Consider the following 13,351-nt stretch of genomic DNA (forward strand, 5'->3'; position numbering starts at 1 on the left):
ACTTCTGGCTTTTCCTGTGATTAATTGGGAATAAGAGTCTCATGGACTTTCCTTCCCTTGGTCTTCAAACTACCATCTTTCAGATCTCAGCCTCTTGAGTAACTAGGATTACAGGCATAAGCCACTGACTCCTCACTTAAATGAAGGTTCTTAAATGCTTTTCAATCCACTGATGACCTTCTTCTGTATTTTTTTTATTGTTTTGGAGGTATTTCAATTCTGCACACATTTTAATCTCCAAAGAATATTCTAATTTTTTGCTTTTATTATTGCCTTATAGAGTTAATGTGACCCATTCACAGTCATTTGTCTTCTGATTAAAGAATTCTCTGAGATAGTCTTTGTTTAAAAGTATGTTTCTGTTTAGCTGAAAATGTCTTTGTTTTCACTTCACAAAGAAAAGCATATTTTTTTCACTTAGTATAGAATTTCAGCATTTCTTTAGTTTTTCATAAATTTTTTTCCATTCTGTTCTTTTTTTTTTATATTATTTTATTTTATTTGAGAACATACTGTACAGAGGGGCTACAATTACATGGGCAGGATAATGCATACATTTCTTACCAAGCATTGCAGCCTCCTCCTTTGTTTACCCTTCACCTCCCTTCCCAGCCTCCCCCCTCCCCCCACCCAATTATACCCCCCTCCCCCCCCCACCGACATTGTAAAGCTGGTTTTGACATGACATTTTGTACTTCTCATTGTTGCAACACTTTTTATTATCTTTAAGTAGTTGTACAAAGGAGTTGCCATTTAACAAAGCAGTTTATGAAAACAATGCATGTTGATCAATGTTACCCCTTGCAGCCTTCATAGCATTCCTCATCTGCCTACCCCTTCCTGTCTTAAAATTTTATAGGATGTGTGAAGTTAAATTCTTAACGTCCTTCCCCCCCTCTTTTACTCTTTAATTCTTTAGAAATTTCTGCTAAAGTCGAGCAGTCTCTCTTTTTTTTTCCTGTCCTTTTTTGTTCACTGTCATGTTAAATGTTTCAACTGATCTTTGTTAATGATAGTTTGGCTATGACATCTCTAGGTGCAATTCTTTTTACTTTTATTCTTAGAAATTAACAAATTTCTTGGACCTGGGAGTTAGTGTTCTTATGACTTTTAGGAAACTCTTGGGCCCCTTTCTTGGCCTTTTTCAACATTACTTTCCTCTCTTTCATCCTGCACTCCCTGTACTGTGTACTGGAATGTGGGCTATAGAGGGTATTATCCAACTTGGTTACTCTATGATAATTTCCATGATATTTTAAAACCATTTTATGCATATTATTTCATACTCAGCAAAGGACCAATCTGATGAGGGCTAACTCTCCAAGCTGGAAGGAGAGACTTCCATTCAGAGGCGATAATATTCTAATAACCCCAGTCATGGGCTGAACACACAAGTTTTCATTTTTACTCTCATGTAGTCACAGGTGAAATGTGTGCCAAATTTAAGGTATCAATAACATAAAGTGTAGCAAGTGAAATCTAGATTGTCTGATGTATTAGTGACTAGTTTCCTTAAGTGAGACTATGAGAGACGCATGGCCTTTATAAACTCGTAAGTGCAGGAAAGCCAGTCAAATCACAAATGGAGTCAGATGTCCTCAAGTCATTGTCAGCCATTCCATGCCAAATAGAGTCAGAGGATGGAGACCAGGCCAAGGGAAGAAGCAAAGTGGGGTATTAAAATATATCCAGAACTACTCAGGGAGTCATAAAATCTCCTTCCTTATCTACAGGTCATTCTCAGGCTTCCCATTCAAAACAGATAACTTCTCTAAGCTCTGACTTCCTTAAAGTGACAACAAGCATCAATGATTGCAATCGTATGGCTTGTAGTGATCAGAAATGATAGATTGTAGAACACTTAGAACCTTGTCTAGTTCATAGCGATTACTTCATGTCTTGTAGCTATGAGAACAGTGATGATGATAAAGATGATGATCGTGCTGAAGATCATGAAATGCAAGTGACTGTCATTATTATCAAGAGGACGCACGGGGGATGCAGGACTTCCCAGTCCTAGCATATAATACATATGGTTGACTGTGTGTGTGATGCTCGTTGTGATGATGGAGTGTGTGTGTGTGATATGTGTGTGTGTGTGTGTGTGTGTGTGTGTGTGTGTGTGTGTGTGTGTGTGTGTGTAAGAGAAAGGTTGATAGTCATTGATTTAAAACAAATATTTGCTTTGCATTCTCCATAAATTCTATTATACTTCAGTTAATTCATGGGGTCAGAGGGGTGGGTGAGAATGTTGAAAGGGGTGACATCGATCAAGAGGCTCTGTATTCATAAGCTGTTGAATGGCAACTCTCTTGTATGATGACCTAAAGAAAGTAGAAATGTTTTTAAATAAGAAAAAAAAACATTTGTTTCACCTTAAATGGATTAAGTTCCTGAGCCACCATGTGATTCAAACTGGTTAAGCTCTGCATCAGAGAGGACCTGTGAACCCTCATTAGGATCTCAGCCACACAAGACATGACACCATCATGGCTCTGCTCCATTATTCCACTCGACGAGCAACGCCAGGGAGCAAACTAGCTGAGCCAGTCCTTGTCATGGGGTTTGAGAAAGGACTCCAGGATGAGTAAGAAGCAAGGTCTCAGAAGAGAAACAGTGCATACTATAGAAAGGATGCCTTTTTCACTTTAGCACTTGCTAGCAGCTATTGATAACAGAAAGCAATTTTCCTAAGGTTCTTTTACATAAGACTGGACTTTTTTTCTTCAAATGTGCTGAATTTTCTAAAGGCAATAAGTTAATAGTGAAATTGTCAACTCCTGTGGTCTTACTTTTGTAGGCAAACCCCGTGAACCAGTGAATATAAAATGTATACGAGTTGAAGATTTATGTATAGATAGATAATTATATGTATCTTTAACAGAATTTCAGGATTTTATTGAGATATTGACTTCTTTGATGTAGTTTATTCTCTGTGGCGCTTCAGAGGAATTGGAATTGTTAAGTAAGGAACTACTCAAAGCATTTCAAAGGTGTAACTCTTGCATAAAGTGTGATCCTGAATAACTATAGTTATTTGACCCTCATTTGAGATTTCAGCACCAGGGCTTTCCTAAGATAGTAAAAGTCTACCAACTTTGTAGGGTTCCTTTTGTAGATGTGGGTAAAACTGTCTTTTCTATCAAAATGTGTTGCTTCAAAGTTCCTGCTTCGGCCTGGTGGCTTGGCTCTTGTTAAGGAACTAGTTTGGAGTAAGGGAGGATGTTTTAAATGCAAGGTTTGGTCTTACTTGTGTCCTGTTAATCTTTTGTCAGAGTCAGTGTATTTTACCCTATCCAAAAGAGCCAGCCATAAGCTGATTGTGAACCTAAGCTCTACCAACTTGAGCAGAAGGGCGGGGCCTGCTGTGTTAGGGATGAATAGGGGAGATTGTCTTCCTGCTCTGTGTGCTTGCTTGCCAGGTTTCTGGCTGATGGCACAACCTTCTGCAGAAGTAAATTTTGCTTTGCTGAGACAATGCTTTATTTTTGTGTCCAGTGAGTACCACTGTAATCCCTCAACACATCACCTGTATAATAAAAATACAATTTAAGAGAAAAGATATCCAACCATATTCCAACAACTTTTGAGTACTGTTCTTGATTCCAAAATGCTGCCTAACTTCAATAATAATCCTACTGAGATTGGAGCAAGGAAGGTTAATATAGCACAGGATTTGAGGTCAAAAGGCCCAAAGCACACAGCCTTTGCTAGATTGTTCATCTATCAAGTCTTTCACTATCTTTTCTCTGGAAAAATCAGAGATCTTTTCCTTCCTCATCTGTGATGGGAATAGTTTCCCACAACAAAGTTACCACAGTTATGATTTCTGAGCAACCATGCAACTGCATGGTCACCTTGAATTTGAATGTTCAAAGGGAAATAAAGAAACTAAGAAGTCTGAGGACCTTGTATCCAGGTCATATATATTCTTTCCTAAGAAAAACTTAGGGCTCCTTAATCATTTTAAATTTAAAATGAAAAGGCCATGTGGCTGATCTGAAAAGATGACTTACTCTATAATTCATTGCATCATAAATAATATGAATATACATATATATATATATATATATATATATATATATATATATATAAGACCCCATGTATATTTATACTCTTAGAGAAAATGTTTTGTTTAGCCAAGTGCTTGGTAACTCATGCCTGTGTTCTTAGCTACTCAGGAGGCTGAGAGCTGAGCACTGTGGTTCGAAGCCAGCCTGGGCAGGAAAGTCTGTGAGACTCTTATCACCAATTAATCACCAAGAAAGCCAGAAGTGGAGCTGTGGCTCAATTGGTAAAGTCCTAACCTTGAGCAAAGAAGCTCAGGGACAGTGCTAAGGTCGTGAGTTCAAGCTCCAGGACTGGAACCAAGAAAGACAAAAACAAAGAGAATGAAAATGTCTTCTGTATAAGTTAAGAATTTGTATGTGAAGCGAGGGTAATTGCTCCTTTGTATGGTTTTGTATAGAACGTGCAATGTTTCATTGAAGAGTACTGAGGAATGGAATGACTTTCTATTCACACCCAAAGTAGAAACACAGGCACTTGGTAGGAGAGGCCAGGCAGTAAATTCTGGCTGCCCCCAATGATCACAGGGACTGACTTCTGGTAATAATTTTGATGTCATTATCCTCGTCCCCAAAATGCATGAATGATTCTGGCCTTTAAAAATAGATTTAAGAGGATGCATTTATCTTGACATTATCAGCTTTTTAAAGATCATGCAGTTGGGCCTGTTGACCTTTCAGTCTTAACAATGTGTTGCAAAACAGTTGGATAACAGTAATGGAATGAAGTGAGAAAGAGCATACTTAGGAGCAGCCCCTGTGGATGGCAAGGGCAGGAAAGGGATCTTTAGGACAACACAGGACAATTTCCCTGGTCCTGTGGGAATTGAAGAAGCATATGTGAATGGAGGCAAAGCAGATATGGACTAGATTTAATCCCTGTTCCAAACAGGTGGTCCCTGGGTGTATATCAAAGCATCAATCAAAAGACATAATTATTATCTATTCAGGAGGCTGAAATTTGAGGATTGTTGTTTGAAGCCAGCCCAGGCAGGAAAGGCTGTGAGACTCTTAACTCCAATTAACCAAGAAAAAACAAAAGTAGATCTGCAGCTCAAGTGGTAGAGTAAGAAAATAAAAATGCCTGAGGACAGTGCCCAGGCTCTGAATTCAAGTCTCAGTACTGGCACACATACACACAAAAAGGAGATATAATTAAACATTTTGATTACAATGGAGTGATAGAAATGTAAACTCTTTTTTAAACTTCAATGGATACTTTTATTTATTTATTGCAATCACAAGTATCTATTTCTCAATGCGGTGAGAGTGTCTGGTAGAGTCATTTATTTCCCTAGAACCAGGGTACTGCCAAGTGTGATAGAAATGTAAACTCTTGAGCACAATTACTGAACTGTATCCAATCATGTAAGCTCCTGTGCTTTTAAAACATATGTCATCATCATCAATTCACCAGCAGACAGTGGGGATGGCACCCCATGTTGTCTCTAGTCATTTGTAGGATTTGTGCAAAGCTCTTATGAACCCTAGCGAAGACCCTTCCCCTCTGAAAATTATGTGTGTTTGAGTGTGTGTACATGTGCATGGGCATGTATGTGTAACCTAGCAGTTTCTAACATAGGAGGGATTCAATACAAATATCTCTGTGACATGCTTCAGAGATTGCTCTGGTCATGTCATATATGCAGTAAATGCTAGGATCTACCCTTCATCCCTTACAATTCTCTCATCCTTGCTTTTTGTATTGGCTTGCTCCTTGTATTGGCTTGCTCCATTCACTAACCAGATAATGGAACTATTTGATAAAACTGTAAAAATTTGAGAAGTTCTGATGTCCTGGTAGACTTTGAGATACAGTTACCATGTGTATATATATATATATATATATATATATATATATATATACATATATATACATATATATATATACATGTATATATATATATATATTGTGAACACACAGTACAGAGGGGTTACAATTACATGGGCAGGTTAATGTGTACATTTCTTATCAAGCATTGCAGCCTCCTCCTTTGTTTACCCTTCACATCCCTTCCCAGCCTCCCCCCCCAATCCTCCCCACCTACACCCCGCCCCTGCACCAACATTGTAAAGCTTGTTTTTGACATGACAACTTGTACTTCTCATTGTTGCAACAGGTCCGCCTGTATCCTTATTACCTTGGATATATTATCAGTGCAACATAGAGAGTTTGAAAAGAGGGACTGGAATTCAAAATTGGAAACACTGAAAAAAATACACGTGCCCCTACATGTACAGAAAACATCCCTAATCTCATATACACCAATAAAAACAGAGTAAGTTAGAAAAAGAAAAAGAAGCAAGCACTGGCAGTTTTGCCTGGTAAAACCCAACAGAGTTGCATCATTGTCTAAACTGAAGGGCAAGTTTCTTTGCCTACCCTCTACCACTATAGTCCAGTGAATGGATTAAAACCAAGACATGGTGAAAACATATTGTGGGGGTCTGTGATTTTCTAGACAAGGTAATATGATGAAACAAACCACAAAACTTAACAGGAGCAGGTGAGCACAGATAACCATGGCAATGGAAGACTCTCAATATCACTTTATTATTTTCATTTTAAAAGAGCAATTCCTCTTATGCATGGGTCTACTTGATAGCTCCCTGAACTATTCTAATCCACATGGCTTTGTATCATATTTCCATGCTGAAAACACAAGGACATCTCATAATTATCTCATGAATCTGAACTCTTAAATAAAACTCAACACTAAAACCCGAGAAAGTAGTTCCCTGCTTTTATTTCAGTTACTGACGTCAAGCTACCATCATCTTGGTGGTATGTTCATAAGGAAATGAAATAGGCTGTTGTAATGAAAGGGATTTTTGTTTTTGTGTTTTAAGTACTTCTGCCTAGCAAGGGAAAAAGTGGGTTTGTGTTGATCAGGTCTTATGGAAAAAGATTAACAAGTAATGGACTAAAAGCTTTCCTTCTAGATAGCAAAGCGGTGATTGGCTTAAAATAAACATTTATTGAGAAATTACTGGAGGCCATACACTTTGGATGGAGAGATCTGGGGCCTAGTGAACTTTAGAACTATGAGAGGAATATGAGTAAACACTCAATGTCAATAGATACCAATAAATCGTCAAGGGAAAAGTCACCAGGATCAGCACTGATCAGCACTATCCAAACAGGATACACTATCCAAACAGAACACAAGGAACAATATGAATAATTATACAAGCACAGTTTACATACATTCTACCCATGTTAGGCTCAAAGTGCCTTGGGACACGAAGGAGAAAGTGGCAAAGTGCTATCTGGGAGATGGTGGGCATCATAGATTTCAGTAGTCTTGGGATTAGGTCACAAAGAAAGAATATTCCATGCAAAGATCAATAGAAAGCCCAAGGATTGGGAGAAGATCTTCACTATCCATACAACAGAAAAGGGTCTCATAGCTAAAATACATTTAGAAGTCAAAAAATTAAATCCCCCAACAACAAATCCTCAAAGAAACAACCGCCCCATTAATAAGTGGGCTAAAGACTTAAAGAGAAACTTCTCTGAAGAGGAAATAAGAATGGCCAATAGACACATGAAGAAATGCTCAATTTCTCTAGCCATAAAAGAAATGCAAATCAAAACAGCATTGTGATTCTACCTCAACCCAGTTAGAATGGCTATAATCAAGAAATCTAATAACAACAGATGCTGGAGAGGATGTGGCCAGAAGGGAACCCTACTGCATTGTTGGTGGGAGTGTAAACTTGTTCAACCACTCTGGAAAGCAGTATGGAGGTTCCTCAAAAGACTCCACATAGACCTCCCCTATGACCCAACAATCCCACTTTTGGGCATTTACCTAAACAATCACAAACAAGGCTATACTAAAGCTACCAGAACAACTATGTTTATTTCAGCATTATTTACAATAGCTAAGATATGGAACCAACACAGATGTTCCTTAGTAGATGAATAGATCAAGAAAATGTGGTGCATATATATATATATATATATATATATATATATATATATATATAATGGAATTCTATGCTTCCTTCAGAAAGAATGACACCACCCCATTTGTTAGGAAATGGAAAGACCTAGAAAAAATAATATTAAGAGACGTACGCCAGGCCCAAAGAAACATAGGTCCTATGGTTTCTCTTATTTGCAATAACTAGTATAAGTCTAGGACAAGCAGAAAAGGTCAAAAGCTATGTACATATGACCATATAAGATGATGTTAAGTGAAGTGAACCCCAAGATAGGGTCACAACTGCTTTTTTCTTTCTTGCTGTTGTTTTTAACATATGTAAAATGTACTATGTAATGTTTTTGGTTTCTTTGGTATGTTCTTTCCCCATGGTATAACCCCTGTTTTCACTGTATTTGATTCTGGTGCCCTTCATCTTGTATATGCAATTTTCTACTTTGGGGAGGGGAAGGGAAATAACAAAATGCTAAAATAAGGATACAGGTTGACCCACTATAACAATGAGATGTACAAGACACTATGTGGAAAACGAACTTCACAACTTAGAGGGGGGAAGGAAGGGAGGAGTTGGGCAGGTGAGGAAGGAAGGGATGGTAGAGTAAAAACAAAGGAGGAGGTAACAATGCTCAATAGGAAATGTACTCATTACCTTACTCATATAACTGTAACCCCTCTATACAGTATTTTTTACAATAAAAACATATTAAAAAAGAATATCCCATGCATTGTGAAATCACAGGCACAGAGATATGAGGGAGTAAGATAGTATAAGTCATGGTCATGGGCCCCCCCTGACCCATGCCACCAAAAATCCAACTGAAGATTTTGTATCAACCCTATTTTTTGCAAACACAGAAGCCAGATGATACTGCATGCTGATGAAGATAGATTAAAATCCATGAATGTGCTTCATCAATTTAGAAAGCACTACAAAAATGCCCAATAAAACTCAGGATGTACATGCATTATCACCTGGATATAAAATGTCTGATATAAATGCACACAAGAAAAAACGCAGATGCAGGTTCATTACATAGTGTTTATAACAGAGTGGAAAATTAAAAATAACAAGTGCTCATGGACAGCAAATGGGAAAAAATTAAAGGATCCATTTAGCAGACTATATTTAGCAACTAATGTATTTACCTAAATGAATAGTTATCACAAACATATTGAATGGAAAAAGAAAATAGTAAGCTACAGAAAGATACTTATTATGAGGATACTATGCCAATACAGATCAACAGCGTGGAAACTTAGTACTTCTTGTAAATAATGCTTCAATGAAAATAAAAGTGAAGGATTTACTGCTAGATCATGTTCGTCAATGGGATACTACTCAACTTTTAAGAAGAAAGTCATTTTTCCATTTGTCACAGCATAGCTGAACTTTATGGATATTATGCTACATGAAATGAGCCAGGCTCAAAAGACAAATACTGTAAGATCTCATGTATATGTGAAATCTAAAACATTCAAACTCATAGAAGTAGAGTGTAGAAGTGTAGCTCCCAACTGCTGAACTGTGGGCAAGGAAGGAATGGGAGAATATTGATCAGAAGTGCAAAGTTGTGTTTCTACAAGAAGAATAAACCCTAGAAATCTACGGTATAGCATAGTGCGTATAGTTACTAACATTGCTTTACGCATTTAAGTATTGTTTAGGAAGATAGCTCAGATGTTAAGTCCTCTTATCACACACAATATATTACCGCTAGCAATAAAAAGAAGAGGAGAGATAATTTGGAGGCTACAGATAGATTTATGGCATTGATTGTGATGATGTTTCATGGTTATTTTTTAAGGCTTGCACAGGAAAGATAAATGCAAAATTTTTGATAGTGGCTGGTACTCAGAAGGAAAGAAAAGGAAGAGAATTAAGAAGTATGAAGATAGCCAGGTGCGGGTGGCTCATGCCTATAATCTTAGCTACTCAGGAGGCTGAGATCTGAGGATCGTTCATTTGAAGCCAGCCCTGACAGGAAAATCTATGAATCTTATCTCCAATAAATAGCCAGAAATGGAGCTGTGGTTCAAGTGGTAGAATGCTAACCTTGAGTGAAAAAAAGCTGAGGGATAGCGCCTAGGGCCTGAGTTCAAAACCCAGGAGCAGCAAAAGAAGAAGAAAAAGGAGGAGGAGGAGAAGGAGGGGGCAGGGAGAAAGAAAGCTTTTGTTAGAAAGTAGAGGTAATTTGAATTACAAGATCTAAACCTGTAGCCTAGAACATGTCTCCTTAAAGGAAATCCACTCTCAATCAGAGATACCACCCTGGGCTCATAACACAGGAATCACAGAACTGGGAGGGTCCATGACAATCTCATCATTTCAGGGGAAACTTTATTATTATTATTATTATTTAGGGGAAACTTTTCTGCCCAAAACGGGCCTTGAGTAGCATTTGGCCTTAGCTTGCTAATTTATGGCTTCGTGCTTCTCAGATATTACTATACCTCCTACCATCATCTGGGTTGCTGGGTTGAGCCCCAGGAGTTTCCAGTTCAGGAGGTCTGGGGTGGGGTCTTAGGTGTGGTCTTAGGACTTCATTTCCAACAGATTTCTAGATGGGCTGAGATTCTGGACAAGGACCCCATTTTGAAAGACCAGTGATGACATGCAATGGCTAGAAATGCCAAATCCATTTTTTAAAATGTAAAATGGCATGGCAAAGGAGAGACGTTAGAGTTTTATTGGAAAAAAATTGCATTTAAGTCTACCTGTGCAGTTTCAATTGTATCCAGGGTTCTGGTCTAGGTACTAGGTACAGAAAAATGAATAAATGCATATGGCATGGCACTTGCCTTCTGGGGGCTGGTGGTCTAGCAGAAGAATAGTGGATGCAGTGTTCCAGAATGATAAGACCACAGAGAAGTGCCTGGATTCTTGAAGGAAGTGACACACATGATGTGTCTTGAAGGATTAGTAATTGTCAATAAGTCAAAGGCAGCAGGTGAGGGGAGGAAATTCCAGACTGGGGAAACAGCTTGTGCAACAGATGAGAAAAGCAAACTAGCATCATGCTTAACAGTAGGGATTCTGGCTCCACCAGTGACGAGTTGTGAGCTTGGGTAAATAATTTAACCTCTACAGCTCAGTGTCCTCTTTCCAATGTAGGGAGACCAAAAGAACCTATCACAAGGGTCATTGTATAAAATAATTGGATTGTATAAACTAATCAATTTCAGCACAAATAGGGAGCTCAATATGGGCAATTGTTATTAGTGTTATTACCATAGAACGGCAAAGCATTGCAGCATGATACATTACCAATGAAATAGATTGTAAGGTGCAGGGGGAAATTCAGAGGCAGTCAAGGCCAGAAAATAAAGGTCACTGACCCTGTTCTCCCTTATCTCTCAATCTGTTTTTGTGTGTGTGTGTGTGTGTGTGTGTGTGTGTGTGTGTGTGTGTGTGTGTGTGTGTGAAGATAATGAGTGCTCAGTGAAGAATGTAGCAAAAGATTGACTTGCCAAGGTCAGCATACTGACTGAAGGAAGAAAGAAAGATTAAGATGGATGTTATGGTGATCTAGGACGCAGGGGCAGAGAATGAGGTTAATCGGGGAAGTAAATAAGAATATATAAATGGGATGGCTCCTACAACTCAGAAGAAAGATCCTTCCTATGCAAATCAGGGATCCTTCCATAAGAAGTTGAATAGAAGCAAGTGAAATAAACCACCCAGGGATGATATAGAGAGGGCAGAGAGTTCGTACCAATGCTTAGAGCCAGTGCTGAAGAGAGGAAGAGACCATGAGTTTATTACCCTGGCAGCTGAGACAAGACTTTTAAAGAAATAAAGACAACAATGCAGCAGCCAGGGAGTCAAACAAGATAAAGGCTACTGAATGACAACTGTGTGTACAACCAGGAGATACAGATTCAGATGCTTTACACCTCAAAGGCATTTCTCCTTCTAAGTGGTCACTGCTTTTGCATCCCTCCATGCCTTTGCATGGTATAGCCACTCAGATTAGAGTATTTTTAATAAATACTCCTTATAAGCTTGATTCATGAGCCATGACCTTGCCTTGCCCACCCATATCCATCCTCTGCTCTGGGACTCTTCATAGTGTTCTTCATATACAACATTTCATTTATTTGTTTATATCCTCAATCCTAGGACATGTTGTTGAAACCAAACAGCAAATACAAGTTCATGCTGCAATGAATCTCCCCCTTCAATACCATGGTATTCTGTGACATCATGTTGTTTTCATGAATCAGAATACACAAGACTAGGCCAAATTAGACTCTGAAGACATGAACAGGGTTTGAGCACCTGTTAATTGTTTTAGTCTAGGGGAACTGGGCTGCTGGAAGAATAGGCAAACATGCATAGTCATTAAAAGGCTGGATCAAAATTTAATGTGTAAGCAGGACAACCTGGAACAAGGGTAAAAAAAAAAACAACCTAAACTTGGACAGTAACTCAGGCATGTCTAGTGGAGTAACTTGTTCAGATCACTCCCAATTTGAGCCTTGAGTGAGCCTTCATTTTAGGAAGAGGAAAATCCAGAAATTTCCTCTGTATTTTCTCATAAAATTGTGAGGCAAGAGGAAACATATGTAACTAAGAGATAATTAAGTTGTAGGGCACGTGACTTCTTTCCCTGCTCTATTCTCTGAAATAATTTCCCCTCACAAACATTTCCCCTTATTCTTTACTTTTTACCTCAGTCATTATACTTCAATCATAATTAAGCCCAAAGTATTCTTCGGAGCCCTGGTTAGAATTAATTTAAGATAGATGATCTTTTTTTTAAAAAAATCAAATAGTGGGGCTGGGAAGGTGGCTCATGGTAGCATATTTGCCTTACATGCATGAGGCTCTGGGTTCAATTCCTCAGCACCACATAAGCAGAAAAGGCTGGAAGTGGCGCTGTGGCTCAAGTGGTAGAGCGCTAGCCTTGAGCTGAAGAGCTGAGGGACAGTGCCCAGGCCCAGAGTTCAGGCCAAAAAAAAAAAATCAAATAGTGTGGTAAAAATTTTGTCTATGTTCATGTAATCACATGGAAATAATATTTCTTCTTTTGAGATAGTTTTCTTTATCTGAAACATGAGAGAATGGAATGAAATTATTTTTAAAATACTTTCAAACTCAAACATTTCATGAGTACTCTTTGGAAATCCCTGTGATGAAGAAAATGTGGTTATATTCCTTATTTCCAACTTTGTTCTTAGGAGTCTGTATATCTCTATTTTTGTGTTCTAGATATAATTCTGGGAAAGGAAATATATATTAGACCACTTCCTCTGTCTATAAGTATTCTTATTATAGCCCTGAAATCCAGGATGAGTAACTCTTCTCTAAGTGTTATAACAACTCCACATTCT

The 13,351-nt window shown here is 38.3% G+C and overlaps 1 protein-coding gene across 1 annotated transcript in view; it reads right to left on the reverse strand.

Moving 5' to 3' along the window:
- Ca10 (carbonic anhydrase 10) overlaps positions 1–13,351 on the reverse strand; it is a 457,862-nt gene that overhangs the window by 331,722 nt on the left and 112,789 nt on the right. The gene's annotated exons all lie outside the window — the stretch shown is intronic.

Source organism: Dipodomys merriami, unplaced genomic scaffold, assembly GCF_024711535.1.
Source record: "Dipodomys merriami isolate MVZ:Mamm:240054 unplaced genomic scaffold, mDipMer1.0.p SCAF_19, whole genome shotgun sequence".
Classification (NCBI taxonomy): domain Eukaryota; kingdom Metazoa; phylum Chordata; class Mammalia; order Rodentia; family Heteromyidae; genus Dipodomys; species Dipodomys merriami.